Genomic DNA, 27,002 nt, shown 5'->3' on the forward strand with positions numbered 1-27,002 from the left:
TGCAGATAGTGAACGGTAGTTAACGCAGACCTTTACCCCTGTTGTTATCCGTCGTACCTGCTTGTCTCTCCATTTGATTGATTGTTATCCAAGCATTTACTGTTTTACAATTGATTCTCTTTGGTTCATTATCTATTTACAAACAAGCACAAAGTCGCAATACTCTGTTTAGTCTTTGCAGATAGTGAAAAATTGTGTAAAAAAATAAAAGTAATCGAGCAAAATCAGTAGGCCACTAATTGGATCTCTTTTTGACCTCGGTAAAATAGAAATATTAGGAACAACCCTTCATGAGAAATAAGAAAAAAGTGAGATGAACTTAGCTCCACACCATGAGGGCTGCAAGACAGCTCGACTCCGTCACCCACCCCGCCCAAAATAACGACAAACCCTATGCAAATATTAAAAATATAGACAACACACCAGCAAAGAAACAGGGTAAAACATTTTATTAAATAACTATTTACATAACTATTTTATACTTTTTATTGCCCGATCCGGCTAGCTCAATCGATCGAGCATGAAACTCATGCACTCTGATAGCAAGCGTTGCTACTGATGCTATGCAGACCAAAACTGGTTTTCAGTTTGTAAATTTTTCTAGATTTTTCAATCCAAGGTTGGTTGACTTTGTAGAACGATGGCTTCAGATTTACAACATACGGTGTGGTGGCGCGGACTGGGAGGGGGCGCTTCGCTCCTGCCCCCACCCCAAGTAAGATTTTCATACGTGAAAGTACGTTAATGGTTTTGGTCCCTGAGTTGCTTCAATGTCACTGCCATTCTCAAATGGCATAAGTTCTGGATGTTGGGTGCCATAGTTCAGAGTTCTGAGCAGCGCTTGTAACACTGTCTGAAGCTTATTTCCACCTACTGCAGCTTCACTATTCTCAAAGTAAGTGAGTGTCGTTTGTGGACCTGACTGCATTAGAAAACAATGTCATATGAAACCTTCCTAAACAGCTTGACGGAGGCCCCCGAGGGGCGGTGTGATGGCCATGGACTCGGAGAAGACACTTGGCTCCGACCCCCTCCCCAAGTCTTATAGCACCGGTGTAGCCTGAGATCGCCCCCGACATAGGCGGCCGGCTCTCGGGGTCCGGCGGAACTTTTTGCCTTTTGATGACTCTTCTATTCTGGACCTTGTCCCACAATCCGTTTGACCTGAAGACACGCTGTAGTGGGGCGCCCCTTTACCGTTTCAGTTGCCATTCCGCCCGCTTTTGCTACACTGTGCCTCTTCCGCCATTCAGCTGTTTACCGTCCGCTCTTGCGACTACAGCGTCTCGCTCACCATGTAGTTGAGTTGCTCCCGCTCTTGCGGTGCAGCGATAGGCGGCTGCCACAGGACTCTCAAAATGGCGGCCGGCTCTTCGGATTTGGGCCTGGTCCACTAAAATGGCCCTGGGACTCCTTGGAACTCGGACGCTTCCCTGATAGGGCTTGGGTCCCATTCTCGAAAACGTCCCCTCAGCCGTGAAGATTCAACAAAAGTCTTGGGGGCCCCCGACTCCCGCAGGCTTCTGGTGGGGAGCGGCTGCCATGTCTGCTCGTGAAATGGCCACGACGGAGCTACGAGATGGTAGTGCTCTCATGCTGACGCCAGCTTTAGTCTGAAACATCCAGAAACACTGTAGACTACCAATTCGATCAGTTCCGGTAGCGCCCCAACATGACCCGGAAGAGAAGAACTTGCCCTCCCCTCTTTGACTGATGGTTCTTGTTGCCTGTCCCCTCTGTTGTCATTTAACAGAACTTTTTGGACTGCTGAAAGGGGTTGTGTTCCGAACGCTGGTTGGTGGAGACATTTTGACTATATTCTTGACCTACGTTGTCGCGTAATGCGTTATATGACACGCCGCGTTAGCGCACCCGGAAGTGATCCGAGGCGCGGCGCGCAGCGCGTAACGTAAGCATAACAGGTCATGTGACTTGTTAATAAAACTTTTCATTGGTTCATTTTACTTTTGTTATTTTAATGATGAAAAGCTTGGTCATATGACCTAAAAATTACGCTTTTTATTGTTTTCGAACATTATTTTTTTTTAAACATATGTTATAATATTCCAGGCTAATGTACTTTCCCGGAAAATTTACAACTGTCCTGCAAGTAAAATATATTCCTTTTTCGAGAAAAAGGGCGTTTCTTCGTTCCATGACGGAGCCGTTGAGTAAAAGAGACTCGGCCTGCTGTCTTAGTCGCCGATACGCCTGATTATCAGATTCTTATCGATCACTTTATGTTGCAGAAATAAAAAAAAAAAACTGCCCTTGACCATTTATCTTTACTGCGTTCCTACATATTATACCTTTTATCCGTCATGTAATTGGACTGCTTTATTTCACTTGCCTTTTACTGATTCGAAAACAGTGACTAAAAGTAAAAACTTTACCAATGTAAATACTACTACCGTGTTTTGTTTTAAAAACCTTTATTGTGAAAATGTCAGTATACAAATACGGGCCTATAACCACGTGGGCCGGCCACGTAGCAAACTGAAATCGTATATGATGAGGAGACATTTACACTGTAGAGGAACGTAACGAGCGGGCCATTAGGTTGGAAGAACTAAGGTGTCTAACAGTTGCGGAATCGGTGGACGTACATTTTGTAATTAAAATAAGACAGGGCCACTTACAATAAAATTTTCTAGATATACATTTGCGGGCAAGGAGTTACGAGTCCCATTTATACCGGCGCCATTTTGGGCGAGGCCGGGCAGGTCCAAGATATAATCAAAATGTCTCCACCAACCATCGGCCAGACCAGAACCCCTTTCGGCCCTGTATGCTTCAAGATGGTGTCTTACATTCAGAAAATATTGTTGGCAGCATTTTGAGAGGAAACAGAAACAGCCGTTCTCCTAGTGAGTTTCACATTGTTACATTTAGGAAGAATGTTGAAGAGTAGTATGTGGAAAATCTGAAGCCATTTTTCTACAAACTCTCAATCAGCCTTGGATGGAAAAAAAAATCCTGAAGAATGTACAAGCTGAAAACCAGTTTTTGTCTGTATAGCATCAACAGCAACGCTTGAGTCAGCTTTGTGTCAAGCCGCCATTTTCATTCAATCAATAGCGTCCCCCTGCAAACATTCAGGGACCTGGTCGTGTCTTCAGATAAAACGGATTGTAGGAAAAGAAACAGAAAGGAAAAGGAAAAAAGTTCCGCCGGACCTCGGGAGCCGGCCGCCTATGTCATGTGCGACCTCTGTACCGCAAAACTGACCGGAACTCAGCTGGACACGCCGTCTTTCGGCGCAGCATTGTAGGATGGCCACACCAGTGCGGCAACTTGCTGGACACAACCTCGGTGCCATCCGGATCTCGGCGCGTTCGATTCACTGTACCGCAAGAGTGACCGCAACTCAGCTGGACACGCCGTCTTTCGGCGCAGCATTGTAGGATGGCCACACCAGTGCGGCAACTTGCCGGACACCACCTCGGTGCCATCCGGATCTCGGCGCGTTCGATTCACTGTACCGCAAGAGTGACCGCAACTCAGCTGGACACTCCGTCTTTCGGCGCAGCATTGTAGGATGGCCACACCAGTGCGGCAATTTGCTGGACACCACCTCGGTGCCATCCGGATCTCGACGCGTTGTGCTGCCTTCGGCCTATTCGCACATCGGTCCGCTACTGACGCCGCCTCACGTGCCAACGGATTTTCTACGCTTTATGTAGCCCTATGCCGCATAACAGGTCATGTGACTTGTTTATAAAACTTTTCATTGGTTCATTTTACTTTTGGTTTCCTAAAGATGGAAGGCTTGGTCATATGACCTAAAAATAACACTTTTCATTGGTTTAGAACATTTTTTTTTCCCAAACGATGAAAGCCCCACCTTGTTTCTGGATCATTCAGACTGAAGCTGGCGTCAGCATGAGAGCACCACCATCTCGTGGCTCCGTCGTGGTCATTCCGCGAGCAATCATGGCAGCCGCTCCCCACCGGAAGCCTGCGGGAGTCGGGTGCCCCCAAGACTTTTGTAGAATCTTCACGGCTGAGGGGACGCTTTTCGAGAATGGAGCCCAAGCCCTAACAGGCAAGCGTCCGAGTTCCAAGGTGTCCCAGGGCCATTTCAGTGGACCAGGCCCAAAACCGAAGAGCCGTCCGCCATTTTAAGAGTCATGTGGCATCCGCCTATCGCTGCACTGCAAGAGTGGGAGCAACTCAACAACATGGTGAGCGAGACGCTGTAGCCGCAAGAGCGGGCGCAACTCAGCTGGATGGCCGCCACCTGGGGAGGCCCGTTCACGCCGCCTCCCCCACGCCCCCCCCCCGGGCCGCCCCACGCCAATTTTCGGAGCAGCATTGTAGGATACCAAAACCAGTGCGGCAGTTTACTGGACATCACCTGGGTGCCATCAACATCTCAGCGCGTTCTGCTGCCTTGGGACTATTCGCACAACAGACCGCTACTGACGAGGCCTCCCCCCGCACCACCCGGGACGCCCCACGCCAATTTTCGGAGCAGCATTGTAGGATCCCAAAACCAGTGCGGCACCCAGGCGACATCACCTGGGTGCCGTCCAGAACTCTGCACGTTGTGCTGCCTTGGGACTATTCGCACAAAAGACAGCTTCTGACCATTGTTGCTTTTTTGGGTGAAAAATGTTTAAATGTTTTTACAGTTTTTGTTCCGTTCATTATATTTAAAAGTTAATAAAGTTTTATAATGTTACTTTGTTGGAGTGTTATAAATTTTTTTAAAAACGGGTGAATGGGGCCTTGAATCGGGTGATTGTCATGTGTGGGCTTTGCAAGTGTACTGCTACAGGATCGGACATTTCAAACTCAAATGCACGTTCTTTTTCTTACCTTTCCGAAGCATGGAGCGCAATAGCAGGCAGAGAAAGGGTGATGCACGTGTTGAACACTGCCTGGCCTGGCAAGTTGCTGGCAGTGCCCCCCCGCCCGCTCCTGAAAGAGGGCACACACACACCGCCGCCCCGAGTACTTCACAAATCTTTAAAAGACCATGCGCTTGTTCATGAGGCTTAAATGGTTTATCACCCCTTCTAGAACCCCTGCATCGACCCTCTGACGTTTCCTGGAAGAATTAGCACGTAACTCAATACCAAACCCTGTCAGCTGAAACCCCCGAGAAATCATGGGGCATATTATCAAGGGGGTTTATTTCCGCTTTTTTGGCTTTAAAAGCCAAAAAAAAAAGAGATAAAATTATCTCCCTATTACCAAGCTGTCGCTAACACCAGTTAGTGACAGCTAAAAGGAGATAGCGACCATCGTGGGCCCCGCTTTGCATATCAGTGATATTTATCACTAATGACATGCAAAGTGGGCGTGCCAAGATTTTAGCGACTGGAAACAGTCCCTAACCATCGCTATCTCCTATTACCAACTTTTGGAGATATTCGCGCTAAGCGCGAATATCTCCAAAACCTAACACCTGCCCTGAGCAGTTTTAGCCATGTTATCCAATGGGAAGTGGATAACATGGCTAAGAGCATTTGCTGGATAATGCATGAATATCGCTGACTTTTCAACGATATTCATGCATTGCGGCCGTTTTTTATCGCATTTGCGATAAACCTTGCTAATAGCAAGGTTTATGTGCGATAAAATTCGCCGATGTGCGGCGATAATTTTTGTCTCTAAACAAGTTAGAGACAAAAATTATCGCTAGTTGTTGGTAATATGCCCCCGGGTTTTTCCTTGCAGGAATCGGGAAGCGAAAGACTAGCACTGAAATCAGTAGTCTCACGCCTGAATCGGGAGGGTTGGCATGTCTGGATACTCTACAGCTGGGGCCATAAACTACATCCGCAGGGGTAGGTGATAGCCTTGGTCCGGCCTGGACAATCGGACACAGAGGAAGAGGAGTGTCAGAGGGTGCGTTAGTGAATAGGGTGAAAGGGAGGTGTCGGGCGGGCACAGGGAGTGATTCTCAGAGAAGAGCAGCGCAGATGGGGGGAAGTATATGGCCCATGCATGAGAGAGAGAGCGGGGGTGACCAGTGCGTGGGGGAGATGCTTGCGAGGGTGGGGAACCGTGCTGAGAATCGGCGGCGTGCAGAGAGTGGCCCTGGTCAAGGCATCTAAAATGGCTGCCGTGCACGACAAAATTGTGGCATTGGACAAAAACGCAAGATGGCGCAGACAATGTTTATCAATAAGGATTCATTTATAACAAAATATTTACTCGCAGTGACAAAATGGTGGTCAACACCTCCTGATTTCCATCGAATCGAACGTTAACAAACGTCACGCAGCAAAAAAAAAAAAAAAAGCTCACGCACAGAGCAGTTTTTAGACATGTTATCCAATGGAAGGTGGATAACATGGCTAAGAGCATTTGCTGGATAATGCATGAATATCGCTGACTTTTCAGCAATATTCATGCATTGTGGCCGATGTGCGGCGATAATTTTTGTCTCTAAACAATTAAAACGAAGCACAAAATGGCGAATTCCCGTTTCGCTACCAGTTTGCGGCCCAGTTCGCGGCCCGTGAAGCGCTTCTACCGTGAAAAATCATTTTTTTTTTATTTTCCCCACGGGACCCTTTAATAACCCCAACAACATTCCTAGGGGGTCAAGGGGGGTATACCTTGCCCCCTTTCAATAAATTCCCCCTTCGTTTTTCACCTCTTCTTCTCTCTCGATCCTACCGAGAGATAAGATGGCGGCCGCTCCGGACTGTTTAGAATGTTGACAGACACCGGAGAGCCAATCAGCTTTCTGCGCGCAAAGTTCCGTTTCGCGAAAAGTAAGCGGACCGGAGCGCAGCCCGGAGCGCTGTTACAGATATATATCTTGTTTTGAACGTTAATTTCTCAAAAACTACTGGAGCACATATATTGAGACCTAGCAAAGGCACATCGGGCTAACAGTCCCTACAATTTTGCCAAGTTTCGTGCAAATCCATTCAGCCGTTCGAGCTAAAAGTGAGTCCAACCGCCCTATGGAAAACTCAATGTTAAAAACGCGTTTTGGGACCCCCCTTTTTTCTCAGCCCCCCCTTGACGAAACCCCCCCAAATTTTCAGGGGCTGCTCAGAAACAAAATGTGCCATTTTCCTGAACATTTCAGCCGATTCCGTCCACAAACGCCAAAGCTATTAGACATAGAATTTTCAAAAATCCCATAGGGAATTAATCCTAACTATATATACCTACTGGCGATAGCCAGTAGGTAATATATATATATATATATATAGATATATATATATATATATATATATATATATATATGCTGCAAATATCCAAGCATTAACCGCCTCCACCAAACCGAGAGTTGCGTCGTCACCATAAGACTCCTTGGATTGAGTCTCTTTTATTCCATTATTCAAACGACCACGCCATGTGAGATTTTCACATTTTCTTTATTGCTGCCGCCGCCAAACGCGTTTCGACTACACAGTAGCCTTGATCACTGGTTACGGTTAGGAGAGCGCGCGGCCATTTTTAAAGAAAAAAATTAGTTCATACTACGTCATTGGCACTACCTGTCAACCGACAGGAAAGACAGACTTAAAATTCACTCTCCGTTGTATGTTCATTCTTTTACACGTTAGCTTCAACATAATTCAATACATTTATTCAAAATGCATAACGATTACCGGTTAAATCAATTCATGAACAACCTTGTGTTTTTAATAAAGTGCTAGGTGCGAGTATTTATGATTTTCAACTCCATTTTGAAACCTTTATCGACAATGACGCGCATTTGAACAATTGCGCATTGTATGTGCATACTATATACCGATTGTCAATACAATTTACAAGTTAAAAAGTAGCGCCCATGTGGGCTTCGCCTAAACATCTATCGAATTATATATATATATATATATACAGAGGATATGGTGCCAGAACAGTAGAAACCGCCATCAGAGAATCACGATTGAGAGCTAGAAGTGATCTCCTAAAATATAGTCCAAAAGTGAGTTAAACCCAGAGTGCAGAGAGTAACCCAGTTCGTCTAGTATTGACATACTCCAAACAAGAAAAAGAGCTGAGGAGTATAATCAGACGTAACTGGCATTTTGTGCAGGATGATCCAATTATTGGAGAATTGATGCCCGCCAATCCTTCAATAACCTACCGTAAAGGAATAAGTCTGGGCACAATTCTAACCAAGAAAAGCCAGGAATGCCTTGGTAAGGAACCCTGGCGTCCCATCAGTAAAGGGTTCCATAAATGTTTTACATGTAAGGCATGCCAGTATGGTGTGAACACTAAAAAATACACCACGGTCATCCCAAAAACAACTTGGGAGATCAAACAACACCTGACGTGTAAAACAGAATATTGCATCTACATTCTGGAATGTGAGTGTGGGTTGAAATATGTAGGCAGCTCGAAATTGCTGGTTCATAAAAGAATCCTGCAGCACCTACGTGCCATAACTAACAAAGACCAAAGTTATCCAGTTGAGAGGCACTTTGAGGCTTGTCACAACAGTAAACCTCAGTGTCTAAAATATTATGCAATTGAATCTATCCCGGTAACGAAACGAGGGGGAGATAGGGAGGCCCACATGCGAAAAACTGAAACCAACTACATTCTGGAATTCGATTCTAAATGGCCCGGGGGATTGAACACCACAGAGGACCTCCATACATATTTATAAACGACCATCTAGTGAAATTATATGTGAGGTCCTCAATAGGATCATGTATTGGGAAGTTAAGCAACACAATATCCAATATACAGTGTAGATAAACTAGGATAATTGGGAAACTTACTTGTTAGATTTGCACAAATTTTGTACTAAAAATATTTAATTCTTTTAAACTATTCCAGTTTTTTAGATATAGTACCTGTGTTGATTATTAATTAGTAGTGGCCCACAATCAATTCTGGCTGTTTTTGGATATCAGGGTAGGTTTTATCCGGGTGTCTTTTAGGTAGCTGGTTTTAATTGTGTCACCGATAGCCTTTTTTACAATGTGTTTTGTGTATCAATGTGTTTTAGCTTAACTATATTTCTATATACTAGGGTGTTATAATTTTAAGCAGTAAGCATATCATACTGCCAATCACATAAAATACTGTATAAATGAATTTAAACATGGCCACTCGTGGAGAAAGACTCACCGCCTAAAGACTCTTTCTGTTCCTGCTGCCGATCCCTGCTACAGGAGTAGCATAGCTATCTTGCCAAAAGCCCCGCTGAGTGTTTGTGAGCGCGAGGCCGCAGAGGAGGACGAGGCGCCGGCCCAGGACTGTGAGGACCAGCATTCACCACCTTCAGCTGGTCCTCTTCCTGTGAGAGCCGCGCCCCCTTCCAGTGCCCCGCCCCCAGCGAAGCGCTACAACTTCTCGCGGCACCCGCTGCGCGGGTGCCACTCGTGGAGAAAGACTCACCGCCTAAAGACTCTTTCTGTTCCTGCTGCCGATCCCTGCTACAGGAGTAGCATAGCTATCTTGCCAAAAGCCCCGCTGAGTGTTTGTGAGCGCGAGGCCGCAGAGGAGGACGAGGCGCCGGCCCCAGGACTGCGAGGACCAGCATTCACCACCTTCAGCTGGTCCTCTTCCTGTGAGAGCCGCGCCCCCTTCCAGTGCCCCGCCCCCAGCGAAGCGCTACAACTTCTCGCGGCACCCGCTGCGCGGGTGCCACTCGTGGAGAAAGACTCACCGCCTAAAGACTCTTTCTGTTCCTGCTGCCGATCCCTGCTACAGGAGTAGCATAGCTATCTTGCCAAAAGCCCCGCTGAGTGTTTGTGAGCGCGAGGCCGCAGAGGAGGACGAGGCGCCGGCCCCAGGACTGTGAGGACCAGCATTCACCACCTTCAGCTGGTCCTCTTCCTGTGAGAGCCGCGCCCCCTTCCAGTGCCCCGCCCCCAGCGAAGCGCTACAACTTCTCGCGGCACCCGCTGCGCGGGTGCCACTCGTGGAGAAAGACTCACCGCCTAAAGACTCTTTCTGTTCCTGCTGCCGATCCCTGCTACAGGAGTAGCATAGCTATCTTGCCAAAAGCCCCGCTGAGTGTTTGTGAGCGCGAGGCCGTAGAGGAGGACGAGGCGCCGGCCCCAGGACTGCGAGGACCAGCATTCACCACCTTCAGCTGGTCCTCTTCCTGTGAGAGCCGCGCCCCCTTTCAGTGCCCCGCCCCCAGCGAAGCGCTACAACTTCTCGCGGCACCCGCTGCGCGGGACGCGCGCGGGACGCAGCCCGGGGCGAAGCCCGGGCCAAGGGCGGGCCCGTTGTTGCCCGTTAGTGCCCGATAGAGACCGGACCGGGCCATTCCTCTTTCAACAACGAACCAGCAACAAACAAACATGCCACCTAAAACAAGAAGTGCCTCCAAACCCAAATCCAAACACGCGCAGGAGGTAGCACAAGTAACAGGCCCTATTGACTTATTCATATCACGGGTCAATGAGACGATAAACCAAAGCATAGCTCTGATGGAGAAGAGAGTATCATTAGATCTCATGAGTGCAAACGCGAAGCGCTCTTCATTAGGCGCTATAGCAAATGCCGCTTCTCCAATCAACCTTAACACTCAAAACAGCTCCCTTCCTGTGACTCTGTCAGTACCAGACTCAAATACTGTCCCGTCGGTAGTTGACCTGTCGGTCACGCACTCTGAGTCGGATCTCTCTATAACATCGGACGACCTGGAAGCAACTCCCGACCTAGCTGGCTGTCAAACTCAGGGTGACATCCAACCCACCGAAAATTTGGCCCAGCAAGGCGAGAGAGAAGGTGCAATTCCGAAAACTCGTCTAGCAAACAGTGAAGAAACACCCAGCCCATCGCGCCAGGAACACACAACAACCCACTCAAACTCTTCAACGACTCACAGTATACTACATATCTCCGAGTCAACCCTTCCACACAAGGCAATCTCTAACGACAATACCACAAACCAATGTAAGACCTGCAGAATCACTTCGCAAGTTCTTACTACAACCAAAGACTTACTATACCAATATCTAAAGCCTATTCAGCTAAGTATCAGAAACCTCGAAGCCCAACTAACGATAATCTCGGCCACCCTCCTAGATTCAAACACCCGGATAGACATAAAGGGGCAGCGCAACACCTCGCACCCTCCCAAAAAACAAAATCAAGCACACACGCAGAAAACAGTCGACCACTCAAACCCAACATCTTTAGCACATAAAAATGTAAAACAAGCGATTACAATAACCAAACCTAGAGCAAACACGCCTCATCCTCAGAAGGAGAAACTACCTCCCAAAATAGTACAGCAAACTGTAACCACGGATAAAGTTACGGTAGGCACCCCATGTTCAGCAGCAAACATAGATTCCAGTGGAATCTGTCCAGAAAATAAGTCTGAACCCCATTCATCGAAACCTCTGCCCCCCCAAAAAACACCTAGAAACACACCCAAAAAACCCCCTACAGTTAGACGGCCTGCCCACCTGCCCCCGGAAGCTACTCCCTATACAATAGTTTTAACAGGAGTACCCGAGTTAACAGATGATACACCAGAAACTGCATGGTCACTTAAAAACAAGGCCATGCAGTGGCTAAGCATCAATAGACCCCTTGAATCCCATCTCTCGGGAGGGATCACCACAGCCCGAAGGGTATCCTGGATAGGCAAAACGAAAAAAACAATACGTGGTGACTGTATCATCGTAACATGTAGAGATCCCTCAACCGTAGACCATATCTGCGCTTGGCCACAACTCAATAAAAAAAGGGGGGATAGACGCCTGACACCTTTCCTTCTTCTACCCCCCAGCGAAACAACACCGCAATCCTCCACCTTGGGTATGGCACCATCATCCCAAAGATTCGCGAAACCAGGACCCATGGCACCAAGCACCATGGAATCAGATGGAATACCCACACGAATACACAGCCAGGGGTGGACCGAGAGAAAGGTACATAGAACGCCAAACACCCTACTGGCAGGACAGACCCTATCAAACATATGAAGGATGGCAGGGCTTCCCAACCCAAAATCGTTTCGATTGCCTCGAAATGGTCGACTGACCATTCCTGGATAAATCTAGCTACCACAAAGCTGACATTACACAACACTCTGTATCTGATAAACAGCATATAGCATTTCCAGAGTCTCTCCATACACTTGAGGTACCATCGACATACCCAAATAATCTCTTGATTAGTACTTCCCCACCCGAAGCAGATATCAGCCAGGGATCAAGCACCCAGCAAGATACAGCCAATGTAGTCAATACTAACAACTTGACAATACCTGCTGTCATGAAAGAAAAAGAGGCCATGAGCATAGGTATTGCTTACTGGAACGTTGCAGGCCTCACCGCAAAAATAACATGCCCTTCATGGCTGAACATAGCAAGGAGCCAACAAATCCTGTGCCTACAAGAGACCTGGCGTATAACCCCTCTCCATCTAGTGGGTTACAAGACATTCTTTACCAAAGCAACACCTAGCACAATGGGAAGGCCAAAAGGTGGACTCACGATCTACTTCTCTAACACTGTTCCACTCACAGTGAAATTATTAAAGGAAACATCCATCTTCCAAATCATTCAAATTACGCACCAGACGGCATCAACGAGAAATTTATTTATACTCATAAACTATTACAATAACACTGGCACTCTGGATTGCTGCTCACACTTAGATGCAATGGTGGCATATATATCCTCATTACAAAACGCAAATCATAACATGACACTCAACTATATCTGGGGAGGTGATTTCAATCAAACACTATGTCCAAATCATAAAAACGGGATCTGTGGATTACAGAATGAATCTGGAAACCCCATCCCTCATTTTGTACATACCCCGGGTGGAAATAAGCTGAATGAAATCCTTTTCACCTTGGACCTAGATTTTGCTAACGAACTAGTTAACCCGGTGCAGGAATTTCTACCCACCTTTCACGGGCGAGGCTGTATGACAACCATTGACTATATCCTAGCCTCAAACACCTGTAAAGGACTATTAAAAAACTACAAAGTAGGGTCCAGTCCAATTAGCGACCACTATCCCCTCAGTGTGGAACTCCTTATGGGCAAAACAGGTTCATCTTCAATAAAAGCCAGCTCCCTCGACCAACAATCGCTGGCCATAAAGAAGAAGAATGGCTACGCTATTAAATGGTCAAAGATCGACCCTGAAGAGACAACACAAAGGATACTCGAGAAAACACACTTATGGTTAATGGATTGTCTGTCTGCAGAGGCATCCCCTGAATCAATCATCATCTCCTTTAACAACATCCAAGGAGCAATAAGGGAAGAGCTATTCAAAAACACAGCAAATAAACCAAAACTTCCCACGACGAGATGGTTTGACACTGACTGTCGAAAGGCCCTCACTTCCCTCAAAGAAGCCCTTCGACAGAAACCAAGAGATGCCCAAATAATTTCAAACCGGAGGAAAATGTACAACAACGCCCGGAAAAACCGTAAGCAACAGATAAAGCAAGATCTATGGCGCCAATTACATGAGAGCGCACTAAGAAAAGACAGTACCGCATTCTGGCAGACCATAAGATCACCCTTTTTGGATAACATCACTGACCCACATCACCTAGACGTGGCAATAACCGAGAATGACTGGGTTCACCATTTCATAAAAATTTTTGGCTTACCAACGGACCTTCCCCAAACAAAAGACCAGGAACAAGTAAAGAACAACTTTCACCTCATTAACCTACGTTTCACCCTTAGCGAGGTCAGAAAGGCCATTAAAGCCTCAAAAACCGGCAAGGCTCCTGGCCCAGATGGGGTACCTATGGACCTGTTCTTACATAACAGTGATTATTGGTCACTAATAATCACTCGGGTAATGACTGCAGTCACTGAAATCGGACTCCTTCCATCATGGTCAACATCTACCCTTTTGCCAATATTCAAGAAAGGAGACCGCAACGACCCCGCGTGCTACCGACCGATCTCCCTTCTGGACTCCACGGGCAAGATTGCAGGTCAACTACTCCTGGACCGATTACAATCTTGGGCCCAGGAGAATAACACCATCACAGACCTGCAATATGGTTTCCAGAAGGGGCTTGGGACGGTGGAACAGGCCCTAAACCTGATCCTCCTGGCTGGAAAATATGCACGCGCGAAAGGAGGTAACATCTATTTGGTCTATGTTGACCTGAGCGCGGCATTCGACTGCGTCCAGCATGCAAAACTGTGGCAGATCATGACAAACCTCGGAGTGGACCCACCCATACTAGCTTTCCTGAGGGAGCTATATACCAACGCGGAAGGCCGAGTTTGTTATGGCATCGGTGGCGAACTATCACGCCCCTTCAAAATATCACGAGGAGTAAGGCAAGGGTGTGTACTGGCTCCCTTCCTGTTCAATCTATACACCAACGGGCTTGAACAGGCTATGCTGGAAGGGAGCCAGGACCTCCCACAGATAGCACGCCGCCCGATACCCATCCTCCTGTATGCCGACGACTCGGTCATCCTGGCTCGGACATCTAACCAACTCCAGCGACAGCTGAACAAATATGTGTCATTCATGGACTCCCTGGGCCTAAAAGTAAACATCAAAAAAACGTTCACAATGACCCTCGGACCAAAACGGGGAGTCTCAAAATCCATATACATTAATAATAACAGACTGGAAAAAACATCGGTATACCCCTACTTGGGCATACTAGTGGAAGACACAATGACCTGGCACAAGGCAATCGAAGCCAGAAACCTCAACTTCCGCCGAGCAGTATCAGCACTAAGTGCTTTCTCTAGGAAACTAGGTAAACCAGCCCCAGCGGAACTGCTAACGATATATTATGCAAAATGCCACAGTGTGGCCACATATGGAGCAGGCATTTGGGGCCACGGATGCATCGACCAACTCCAGGTTACGGAGAACGCCTTCATTAAATATATCTTAGCTCTTCCTCAAAGCTCCCCGATTTTAGCCTCACACCGGGAGCTGGGCATGGAATACGTGACAGACACTATACGATGCCAGCCCCTCATGCTCTGGCACCGTATATGGTGTAACCCCGAAAGCCACATAACACGTTCCCTTATTACTGAATGCCTTGGCCTAGCACACTGGAGAAAAATACCGTGGCTCAACTACGTTCACAAATTCTTCCAAGATCTAGATCGTGAGCAATATTTTCTAGAACCACCTTCAACAGAAGATATTTCAAAGAAACAGCTGAAAGAACTATGCATGGGCCACTTAAGAGAACTCCGCAATCAAGCCGAGATTGTTAAAACACAAAATGAGAAAATCCGCATACTGCAGACAGAGAAATTGATACAGCCCTACTTGTCGTTCTTTCTTTCGAACTATGAAAAATTCCTATTAACAAGACTACGGTTCGACCTTTTCTTCCGCATGGTCTCATTTCCTGAATTGAATAACTGGTCTCGAAATTTGATATGTTGCCCCTGTGATGGGGTTTCCAAACAATCAACGATACACGTCACCTTGTTTTGTAAATATTATAGACCGGCAAGGAAAAAATGGATTTTGCCCCTCCTTCGTTTAAGCGGACTCAGACATACATATCCAGCATATCCAATCACCGAAAACCCCGCATGAAGCAAAATTAGTAGCAACCTTTTTAAAAACAGTAACAACAACTCGTCGTAAAATCGTTTTTTAACATTACATGTGTTCCAATATAAATGACCTCTTCTTATTTTACTAATTTCACGTTCTTTGTAAAACTGTACTTTTTATGATTATACAATTTTATAATCGAATAAAAGTTGATGAAAAAAAAAAATAATTTAAACATGTCCTCGAAAAGAATATCAAATTTATGAATTTTCCTCCATTTCTATCCGATGTTATGCGCAATAATGAATTTAATTCAACCACTATGAACTGACAAATGACAATTTATATAAGGTTTTATTAATTTTGTAAGCATGAGTCACTTTAGCTGATTTGCACTTTTGCATGAGTTCACTTTAGCAACATCATAGGAGGGGAACCTCCTATGTAAGTTAAACAATTATGGTTTAGGCTTCATAAGTAGTTATGCATACCACTGAGAATGCAAGTAAAACAATTATGTGTTAGACAAAATAAGCATTCATGCATGCCATTGAGAAAATAACCTGTTCATATTGTCTAATGACTCACATTATACTTACAAAATTATTTCTTGTGCAGTTTTTTCGTATTACATAGGGTCGAATTGTGAACAGCTTTATGATTTTCTCAAAGATTTCTGTTTTAATAATTTATGGTTTGAGCACGTTAGGGTGAGCACATGTTACTATCAATAGGCATGGCAAATAGTTAAACTTCGTTGTAAATTATGTTTTGGAATATGGAATAAGTATTTATGCTATTAGTTTAAATTTGATGTTTGATGGAATATTGCCTTTTGTTCAAAGCATAAGAAATTCACAACACAAGAAGTTGTTTAAACTGTCTTTTCTAAACGTATTCATACGGTTATAAATGAGACACCATACTCAACAATGTATTAAAAACAAAAAGTATTTCTTTTATTTCCATTTGCACATGTGAGCACTTGCACTTTAAAAGAGGCTGAGCATATGGCATCGTCATGTGACCAAGGCCGCAGGGACGGCCGAAACGCGTCATGACTAGCTGTTGGGGTGAATAAAATTGTAAGCTACAAAGAAGTGGTCCATGCCATGTTTTTTCACCTGAGAGGTGGAGCGCTGCGAGGTATTGCAGATATATATATGTATATATATATATATATAAGTTCAGAAAACTGGTATAGTCCTATTAGCAGAAACCAGAGTCGAGGCCCAATATATATTCTCAGTGCTCAAGGTTTATTTGGCAAAAAGATAGACAGCCCCAACGCGTTTCGAGGTAAGCCTACCTCTTGGTCACGGGTGGAGTAACATCAGCTCGCCATTCTTTTAAAGTAAACAACGAGATGCATTCCGTCATGCATCACGTGCACATAGACATTGAAGAGACACTACAATCAGGCTACAATGTATCAGTGAGTTTGCTTTCACAGTAGTTTCGTTTGTTTGCTACCATCACAACAAAATAAACAAAATGCATATTGGCTTTACAGCTACATATACAGGCAATTATTTACATCGTGTGTCACATTTATCAAAATCACAAAATAAATGTCAGAAAAATACATAAATGCCTGTTTTATCTATGCTGTCTCGAAGAAGATCACAGCCCAAGTGGGCTTTTAACATTCACAATAATGTTCATAATGTTGAGTCCTAATTCTGCCCCAGTGGGTGTGCCGTCCTTCCCTGAAAAAAACGAAACAATCCAATTTTAGCCTGTGTGCTCCCATCAATTCCTGTTCAAATAACCTCACAAGTGCAATTTTAAAATTCACATTCTTTAAAAGATTCTACATTACTTATAGAAACGCGACAGCAATTAATTAATTCCTTCACATTACTCATACAGGTGTACTGCTAGTTCTTCTCCAAGGTTGTGCCCAATCGGTTGAATGGTGTTATATTTAATTATATATTTGGACTCCAGTTTTCGTAACTCTAGCCATCTGTTCCCGCCTCTCTCTTTATTTTCAACACAGTCTAGCACCGTAAATGTCAACAGATTGGGATTCTGATTATGTACTGCCGCAAAGTGCCTTGCTACTGGGTATTGGTGGTTCAGATTTTTTATTGCTCTTAAGTGTTCTAATACTCTGAGTTTAGCTTGCTTCGTGGTGCACCCAATGTAAAATTTGTCGCATGGACAGTGTAATGCATAAATAGCATGGTCAGTCGTGCAGCTAAGGTGTTTGGTGATCTTGTGTGCCTCTTGATCTTTAGAAATCATTATTGATTTACAATTTTTACTGGTCTTGCATGCTTTACAACGTTTACACGGAAAAAATCCTTGTATTCCATCTGCTTTAGGACATTCTCTGATTAATGTCGTGCTCAGGGTGTCCTTTAATGATTTTGCCTTCATGTAAGTCAATGATGGTGTTTCATGTATGGCCTCACATAAATCTTTATCTAATTTCAGGATATCCCAAAATTTCCGTAAACTCCGTCTCACTTCCCAGGACTGACTGTCATACCGGGTTATGAATCGGATTTTGTCGTCTACAGGACGTTCTTTAGGGATCAGAAGTTCCTTTCTATCTTTCTGATCTACCTTTCTTTCAGCCTGTTTAATGATTTCATTCGAATATCCCCTTTCACGAAATCTTGCTATCATGAGTGCTTTTTCCTTTTCATAGTGTGGCCCTGTGCTGCAATTTCTCTTAGCCCTGGTCAGCTCTCCCAAATGAATGCTCCTTATAAGTGTAACCGGGTGACAACTTTCAGCATGTAGGAGACTATTCCCAGCTGTTTTTTTACGGAATAAGGAGCTTGTTAAAACTCCATCCCTCACCACAAGATTGACATCTAAAAATTCCAACTTAGTCTTGCTCATGTAGCTAGTGAATTTCAGATTAAGACCATTATTATTGATGATCGTTTCAAATTCCTGAGCTTGTTCGCGAGTGCCCTTCCAGACACAAAAGATGTCATCAATATAACGGAGCCAGAGGACGGCGTGGGTACTAAAGTGGGAGATGTTGCTCACCACTTGCTCCTCCCACCAGCCCATGAAAAGGCCAGCAAAGCTGGGGGCAAAGCAAGTACCCATCGCCGTCCCCCGTATCTGTCTGTACATTTTTTTGTAAAAATTTGAAAAAATTATTTTCCAGACATATCTGCATCATATGCAATATCATGTTAGTGTGGCCCCAGTGGGAAATAGATCGCTCCTTGAGAAAGTGTTTACATGCCTCCAGCCCCAAATTTTGGGGAATGCTTGTGTACAAGCTGACGACATCAAAACTGATCATCCAATAATCAGAATTCCATGTAAAGTTGTTAATTTTTCTGAGGAAGTCAGATGTATCCTTAATATAGGATGGTAGGGACTGGACTAGCGGTTGTAAAAAGTGATCTATGTACCTTGAAGTTTTTTCTAATAAACTACCTACTGAGGAGACAATCGGTCTCCCCGGTGGTTTCCCCAAATCCTTATGTAACTTGGGGAGTAGGTACAGTGCTGGCACCATGGGGTATTTACACAACAAGTATTTATACTCCTCATCTTCAATGATACCACTAACTTTCCATTCAACAAGTTTATCAAAAAACATTTGCTTCATGTTATTATATTCTTGTCTCGTGGTCAAAACATAATTGTCTTGATCATTAAGTTGCCTGTACCCTTCCTCCAAATACATCTCCACAGGCCATAGTACAACATTACCACCTTTGTCACTATTCCTGATAATTACATCGGTCCAGCTCTCCATCTCTTTCAGTGCTAGGAATTGGTTATTAGTTAGATTAAGTTTAAGTTTGGGTCTTCCTTTTTCAATTTTGCGCATTTCATCTAGTACCCCTTGTATATATATATATATATATATATATATATATATATATATATATATATATATATATATATATATATATATATACTTTTTTCTCACTCCCACGATGATCTCTGAATCCCAGGGCTGGTGCTATTTCAACAACGACAAGGATGGGAAACTTACTTTTGCTACACAGCAACTTCAATGAAATGGGTAGAACTCACGGGGTTTCTTTGAAAAAAAGTATTTGTCCCCAGCCACTTTCTCTAGTCAGACGTGTTTCGGCATGATTGCCTTCTTCAATATTGAAAAGTGTTGGCCAGATGAAACACAGGGCCTGATTCCTTATAAAGGGTATATCCAATTCTGCCATTGGTGTAGTACTGGCCAATGAGAGGGCTACAAATGTTCAAGATGCAATGGCCATCACGTTGTTTCGATACCAAGATTTCCCCATAAACCTCCGAAACTTATATTGGGAGCGATGTCCCATATTGAACTTTTTGCCTCGATGGGAATGACATGGCGGTCACAGTATCTCACAACCACTGATGGCCAATATCACAAACAGTCTTTCCATGTATCATGCTCTGCATTGACTGCCACACCTTCCTAGATATGGGGCAACCTGTTCTCTGTGAACATACAAATCCCTCGCCACAGATGCTGGACTGCAAAGACAATGCGCCCGAGGGTGGCAATTAAATAATTAAACCCCATATATACCATTCCTGGAACAATATGAGCATGGACCACATTTGCTGGTGCAAAACTGATTTATTGTTGACAGTCCGCCATAACACGTTTTGGCCTGGGAAGGCCTTGATCACATGACGCTACAGCATTGTGGGACAAACAATTTTAAAGTGACAAGTGCTCAATTGTGACATAAACAATGTGCTTGAGTCTGTGGTATATTAATAAAAAACAAAGTGTTCTAAAAAGCAGCACACTCTATCTGCTGGTTCCTGTGTTGGGGTAAAATACCACAAACCCACTAGTAGTGGTTACACAAAGGAAAGTGCTGCACTCCTGGATACTCCATTTATCAAATTAATTTTATTGGTTAACAACATAGCACCAGACATCACACACGTTTCAACTCTCCTTCTTTTTCAAGTGGTTTTAGTCTGTTGTCCCTGGGTATTACCCCTTTCACAGTTATTTTTTTTTTAAAGGCTGGGCCCCGGGGGATGGGGTCCCTAGGGCTGAAATCGGCCCAGAGAAGGGTGACACACACCCCCCTTCTTTATTAGAAGCAAAGAATATGAAAAAAGAGATGGCCAGCAAATCACCGGAGGCTCTGAATCCTTTCACCACCAAACAAAACTCCTGGTGCACTACAGGCTGGGGTATGACGTCCCCTTGGTTGCTGAGGGTCCATAGGGGCCATCAAGCCCTGTTGTTACCTCCAGTAAGTCTGAAACACTGGAAATCATGAAGCTGGTAAGAGGCCCTACCCCCTTTCTCCACCACTCTAAAACCATAGAAATTCACTGAAACACCGAAGGGTACAGGAACGTTATAGTTAGGAAATAGGTTTGATAAAATCTTAGCAATTCATTTAAAAAACAAACAGTTACTGGGGCGTTATAGTTAGGCTCAGATTTCACTGGTACCAAACCATAGAAATTCAGCAGTTGAGCTTAATATAACTTACATCCCCAATGCTTATGACCTCAAAAATTATATCACTTATGACATGGTCAGTGACATTACTGATGACAGCACTGATGACATCTCAAATGCCAGGTGATGAATCTTCATGAAACCTTCCCCAAAAAATTGCCCAATTCTTCACATGAGTTCGGGAAAGTTTTGGGTCTTTCGTGCAGCGGGAGCCAAGAAAAAGGGCGGTCCCACAATGCGTTTTTCCATGTTAATTCCCATAGGACCTTAAGACATGACAACAGCCTGAAGCGCTGGAGGAATCACACAAAATTTGTCAGGAAGCTAGGTCTTTGTACGCAGATCCTGCTTTTGGTGATTTGATAGCAATATGTTCAGTAGTTTGGGGGATATTAAATGAAATCCAAATTTGTATATCTTGAGGTTCGAACCCTCCACGAACCCACCCTCCTGATATTGTGCAGATATCTGATTGGCTGCCAACATTTCAACCAAGAAGTATTGGCAGCCATTTTGGACTAGACCAGCTGAGACCCATAAAAAACATCTAAAAAAGGAAAAGGTGACAAGGTAGGAAAACCCTGACCCCCTGGATCTTGACCTGGGGGTCCCACTGGAACCCCGGCAGGGCCGAAAAATATTTTCTTACATTTTTATGACAGATCCGTGAATCCAATGACATAAAAAATAATAAAAAACATTGGGAGCTACATCCACAGGCTGGGTTAACAGTATTTTGTTCATGTAAAATGGACATGCAATCACTACTCACCTAGTATTTTCCTAGTTATGTACCATTTAAAAATGCCCATACTCCTTTGTTTTGCTTTTATACTTCACTGTTTCCTCTTGCCAGAGGTGCCCATGTCTTAAGAACTGAGCACTCTGACTTAGATGCATGCTGACTCAGATAGTGAGAGCTTAGTGGAAAAAGGACTTAGAACTCTCTTGCTATTAGCCGCATGAGTCATTACTAAAGCAAAGCACTTAGAACTCTTCTGCTGTGAGCCACATGAGTCATCACTCAAGCCTTGTGCTAATTGCACACGTAACACCTCCTGGTCTGGTGTGGCAGCAGCTTGTCTATTTAAACTGCACCCAAGGCAACACTACTTGATTTGCCTAAAGATGTGTCAGCCTGCTAGTTTCCTGTCTAACATGAAAGAAGTCAGACCAGTGCTCTCCAGCTGTTAATTACACCCTTCACAAGAACAACTCTTCTTTCAGAGCCTCCTCACGCACAGCGCTCATCCAACACTTCAATATCAGACACTACTTCAAGAATCAGGCACTTAACTGAAGCCATCATCTGCTTTGCTAATCTTCATCGTCTCGCCAATCACAGGTACCTGCAAAAAAGAAAGAAACCTATAAGACAAAGATAAACAATGCATAGTTACTTTCTATTTTTGCCCATATTTGATAAATAGACTTTAACACTGTGATGAGAGCACCTGTTTGACATTTGACTGGTGTAAGAGTGAGAACATGTTACTCCTTTGAAGAAACAGGACATCATGCTATTTCCTTAACAAAATAACTAAACAACAAGGTAATAACTGGTATAGGGTGTGGTGCATATAGAAAATGGTGTACTGAAGTATATTTTACTGTATCTCATAATGTCTCTTGTTTCGTAATCCCCTAGATACAATAACCATTGTTTTACCTGAACATTCTTTACAATGAGCTTCCATTTTCCACTCATACTCCAGGTGCCTATTTTCAGACCTTCATTAAAACCATTTGCATACATACGCCAGTAGCCTCACAGGTACTTATGATTACTTCACGAAGGCAAAGTGTGGGGGCAGAAGACACTATACCTAAAAGACCAAACTAGAAGGATACACAATTAGTTATACGCCTTTCTTGTTGTGTTTCACGCAGATCGACAACTTGGTAGGGGATTTACGCACTTATCCACAAGGGTCCTCTCCACTTTTATGATCAGACCAATCTTTTGGATATTTGGATATTTTTGGATATTTGGATATTTGGAGGGGTATTTGTAGAGCGCGGTGTTCGCTCCGGAAGGAGCATCATGGCGCTTGAAAGTCCTTGAAACCAGGTCACAGAGTGATAGGTGGGAGGCTAGATGGAAGCTTTAGTCCAATCGTCGGAGAGATTGAAAATCCATGTTTTGAGAAGTTTTCTAAAAGGCTTCTCGAGTGTCTGGAGTCTGAGGTGTCTGGGCACACTGTTCCAGGCTCTGATAGCCAGGGTGCTAAGGGTTTTTCCGCCTTTAGACTTCAAGTTGAACTTGGTGGAGGTCATGAAATTTTCTTGTGAAGATCGGAGGGCACGACTCGGGTTGTAGTGTGGGAAGCGTCTGGTGAGATAGATGGGACCTGTTTTGTTAAAGGCTCGGAAGGCAACAGTGAGAATCTTGAAGAGTATTCTCTTGTGCAGGGGAAGCCAATGTAAGGTCTTTAGGGCTGAGGAGATTGAGGATTTACGAGGTAGTTTTAGTACAAGGCGGGCGGCAGTGTGTAAGACACTTTGGAGTTTGGAGAGAGTGGACTTCTTGGTCCCTGCTAGGAGGCCGTTACAGTAGTCTACACGAGAGAGAATGAGGGCTACTGTTACAGTTTTTCTAGAGTCGAGGTGGAGGAATTCAAAGAACTTTCTCAGGGATTTGATTATGCCGAAGCATTTGCCTGCTACGGACGTGACGTGGTGGTCAAATGAAAGGTCCGAGTCAAAAAGAACCCCGAGGTTTCTGGCAGAAGTGACGGTCTGGGGGGGGGCAACAGAGTTGTCAGGCCACCAAAGGGCGGGACAGAAAGAGGCGTTCTTTCCAATGGGGAGGATCTCAGTTTTATTTGAGTTGCAACGGAGGTGGTTAGCGTCCATCCATTGGAATACAGCAGTTAGGCAGTGTTTAAGATTGAGCTCTGCCTTGTTGGAATTGTCGTCTAGGGGGATGATCAACTGAGTATCATCGGCATATGAAGTGACAGTTATGCCGAATGATTCTATCAGGGTGAGAAGAGGGATGAGATAAATGTTAAAAAGGAGGGGGCTTAGGATGGACCCTTGGGGGACTCCGGAGGACACCTTTTTCTCATTGGATTGAAAAGGGCCCAGGGTGACAGTTTGGGACCTATCGCTGAGAAAAGATCTGATCCATGATAGGGCTGAGTCGGCGATGCCGATGTCCATTAATCTATTAATCAGGATAGAGTGGGATATAGTATCGAAAGCTGCCGTAAGGTCAAGAAGGATCAGAATGGCATTCTTCCTTTGGTCTTGCAGTGATTTAATGGTGTCGGTCAGTTCGATTAAGGCAGTTTCGGTTGAGTGTTTAGACCGGAACCCGGATTGCTGGGGATGGAGTATGTTGTGGGTTTCCAGAAAGGTTTTGAGTTCTTTGTGGACTAGCTGTTCTGTTATTTTACCCAGAGCGGGGAGAAGGGTGATGGGACGGAGGTTGGTCAAGTCCACTGGGGATTTGTTAGCTTTTTTCATAAGTGGCTTGACCACCCCTTTTTTCCATGAGCGAGGAACAGAACCAGAACTGAGAGACAGGTTGATAATGTCATTGACGATAGGGTTAATGTCATCAATGATTAGATGGAGAATCTTAGGGGGGCAGGGGTCGGAGAGGGAGCTAGATTTGCAGGAAAGTATTGCTTCTCTGGTCTGAGCCAGAGTGACCGGGGTGAAGTTTTTGAGACTGTTAGAGGTTAGGCAAGGTTGGTCGGGAAGGGGGAGTTTGTGGGTGGTAGGGGGCAGGGGGGAAGTTTTTTGAATGGAGGTAATTTTATCGTCAAAGTATTCTGAGATCTTGTCACAAAGCTCTTGGGATAGGGGAGTTTCGGATTGGAGAGCTTTGGGATGGGTGAAAGTCTTTACTATTGTAAATAACGTTTTTTGCTTTTGGCTGGCTTCTTTGATGGCATTTACGTAGTATGTTCTCTTGGCCGATTTGATGGTGGAGAGATAGTTTTTCCTCTGAAGTATATAGGCGCTTCGGTCGTCATTGTCGTAGGATCTACGCCATTTACGTTCCGCTTTCCTGCAGAGTAAATGTGCGGAGGCTAAGTCGGGTGTATACCAGGGAGCTTTAGTTTTAGTTTTCTTCAATGTTCTATCCTGATGATTGGAGGGACACCGTTTAGCAATTTCTTGTGAGAGCCAGTTATGAAGGCGGTCTGCATCTTTGTCGATGTTACCGGATAGAGAGGGGGAGTTGGTTTGGGAAAAGGGATTGAGAATGAGATTTTTCTGGACTGTTTTCCAGTTTGTAGAGTGACCATGGTGAGGAATGCGTTTATTGCTGGTTGGAGGGTGGCAGCTAGAGATGTGGAAGGGGATCAGGCAATGATCAGTCCATATCTGGGGTAGGGGGGGCAGGGTGGTGAGAGAAGGGAAATTGGAGCAAACACCATCTAAGGTGTGACCAAGAGAATGTGTAGGCAACGCGACACTTTGTTGTAGGTTAAAAATTTCAAGTGTCTGGCACAATCTTGCACAATTGAACCAAACTGTTAGGTATGGCATGAAGTAGGATTGGTTCCATATCTTCTCTGAAAGGCCTCACATTGATCCAGGTAAGAGAAAGCAACTAGTATTGACACCCACAGGGCTAGCTTCTTCTATGTCATGGGGTGCTACTTCCAGGACATAGCTGTTTGGTTTAGCTTGGCAGGAGCAGTGACAGCTCCCCCAAGCCAAAGCATGCACTCCACTTCCAGGGGTATCAAAGTGCTCCCACCCACTCACGGGCGTAACGAAACCAGAGGGGGTCCCCCTGCAAGGTACGTGGAGGGGCCCCCTCCAGACTCAATCGAGAGCCCTCCAACCAGAGTATTGTGCTGAGGGGGCCCCCTGGAGCTCGGGCCCTCACACACTGTGGGGGCCTGTGTTACACCACTGCGCCCACTGGAAGCGGAGGTTTCATTTCTTTCCCTGCCCGAAGACATGCAGGCAGGGTAAGAGATAAAATGATTGCTCCTGTACACAGGGAGTTACATTTCTAGCAGCATCCTGTGTGCAGTAGCAATGCTGGCTCCCAGAGGAGGCGGTGAGCCAGACCTTGGGGATTACAACGTGGTCCTGGGGAGAAGAGAAAAGAGAGCTAAATAAAGGTCAAGAGGGAGCAGCAGAGGCAGAATAAAGGCCGGCAACAAGCAGAAAGAGGCAAAATAAAGGACAGCAATAAGTAGAAAATGGCAAGATAAAGATGAGAAATGAGCAGAAAGAGGCAAAATAAAAGTGAGAAATGAGCAGAAAGAAGAAGAATAAAGGTCAGAAATGAGGAGCAAGAGGCAAAATAAAGGTGAAAATGAGCAGAAAGTGACAAAATAAAGGTCAGAAATTAGCAGAAATAGACAGAATAAAGGTCAGAAGAAAGCAGAAAAGGGCAGAATAAAGGTGAGAAACGAGCAGAAAAGGCAGAATAAAGGTCAGAAGGGAGCAGAAAGAGGAAGAATGAAGGTAAGAAAAGAGCAGAAAGAGGCAGAAGAAATGTCAGTAATTAGCATAAAGAGGCAAAATAAAGGTCAGCAGCGAGCAGAAAGAGGCAAAATAAAGATGAGAAATGAGTAGAAAGGGATAAAATAAAGCTCAGCAATGAGCAGAAAGAGGCAAAATAAAGGTGAGAAACAAGAAGAAAGAGTTAGACTAAAGGTACGAAATGAACAGCAAGAGACAAAATAACGGCGAGAAACAAGCAGAAAGAGGCAAAATAAAGGTGAGAAAAAAGCGGAAAATGCATAATAGAGGTCAGAAACCTGCACCAAGAGGCGCAATAAAGGTGAGAAATTTGCAAAAAGAGGCAGGATAAAGGTCAGAAACAAGCAGCAAGAGTCAAAATAAAGGTGAAAAATAAGCATAAAAAGGGAAAATCGAGATCAGAAAGCAGCAGCAAGAGGCAGAATAAAGGTGAGAAATGTATAGAAAGAGGCAAAATAAAGGTCATCAACAAGCAGAAAGAGGCACAATAAAGGGGAGAAACAACCAGTAAGAGGCAAAATAGAAGTCAGCAGCAAGCCGAAAGAGGCCAAATAAGGGCGAGAAACAAGCAGAAAGAGGAGAAAGAGAGGTCAGAAAAGAGCTGAAAGATGCAGAATAAATGTCAGAAGGGAACAGAAACAGACAGAATAAAGGAAAGATATGAGCAGAAAAAGCAAAATAGAGGTCA

Source organism: Lissotriton vulgaris, chromosome 6 (assembly GCF_964263255.1).
Source record: "Lissotriton vulgaris chromosome 6, aLisVul1.2, whole genome shotgun sequence".
NCBI classification, from domain to species: Eukaryota; Metazoa; Chordata; class Amphibia; order Caudata; family Salamandridae; genus Lissotriton; species Lissotriton vulgaris.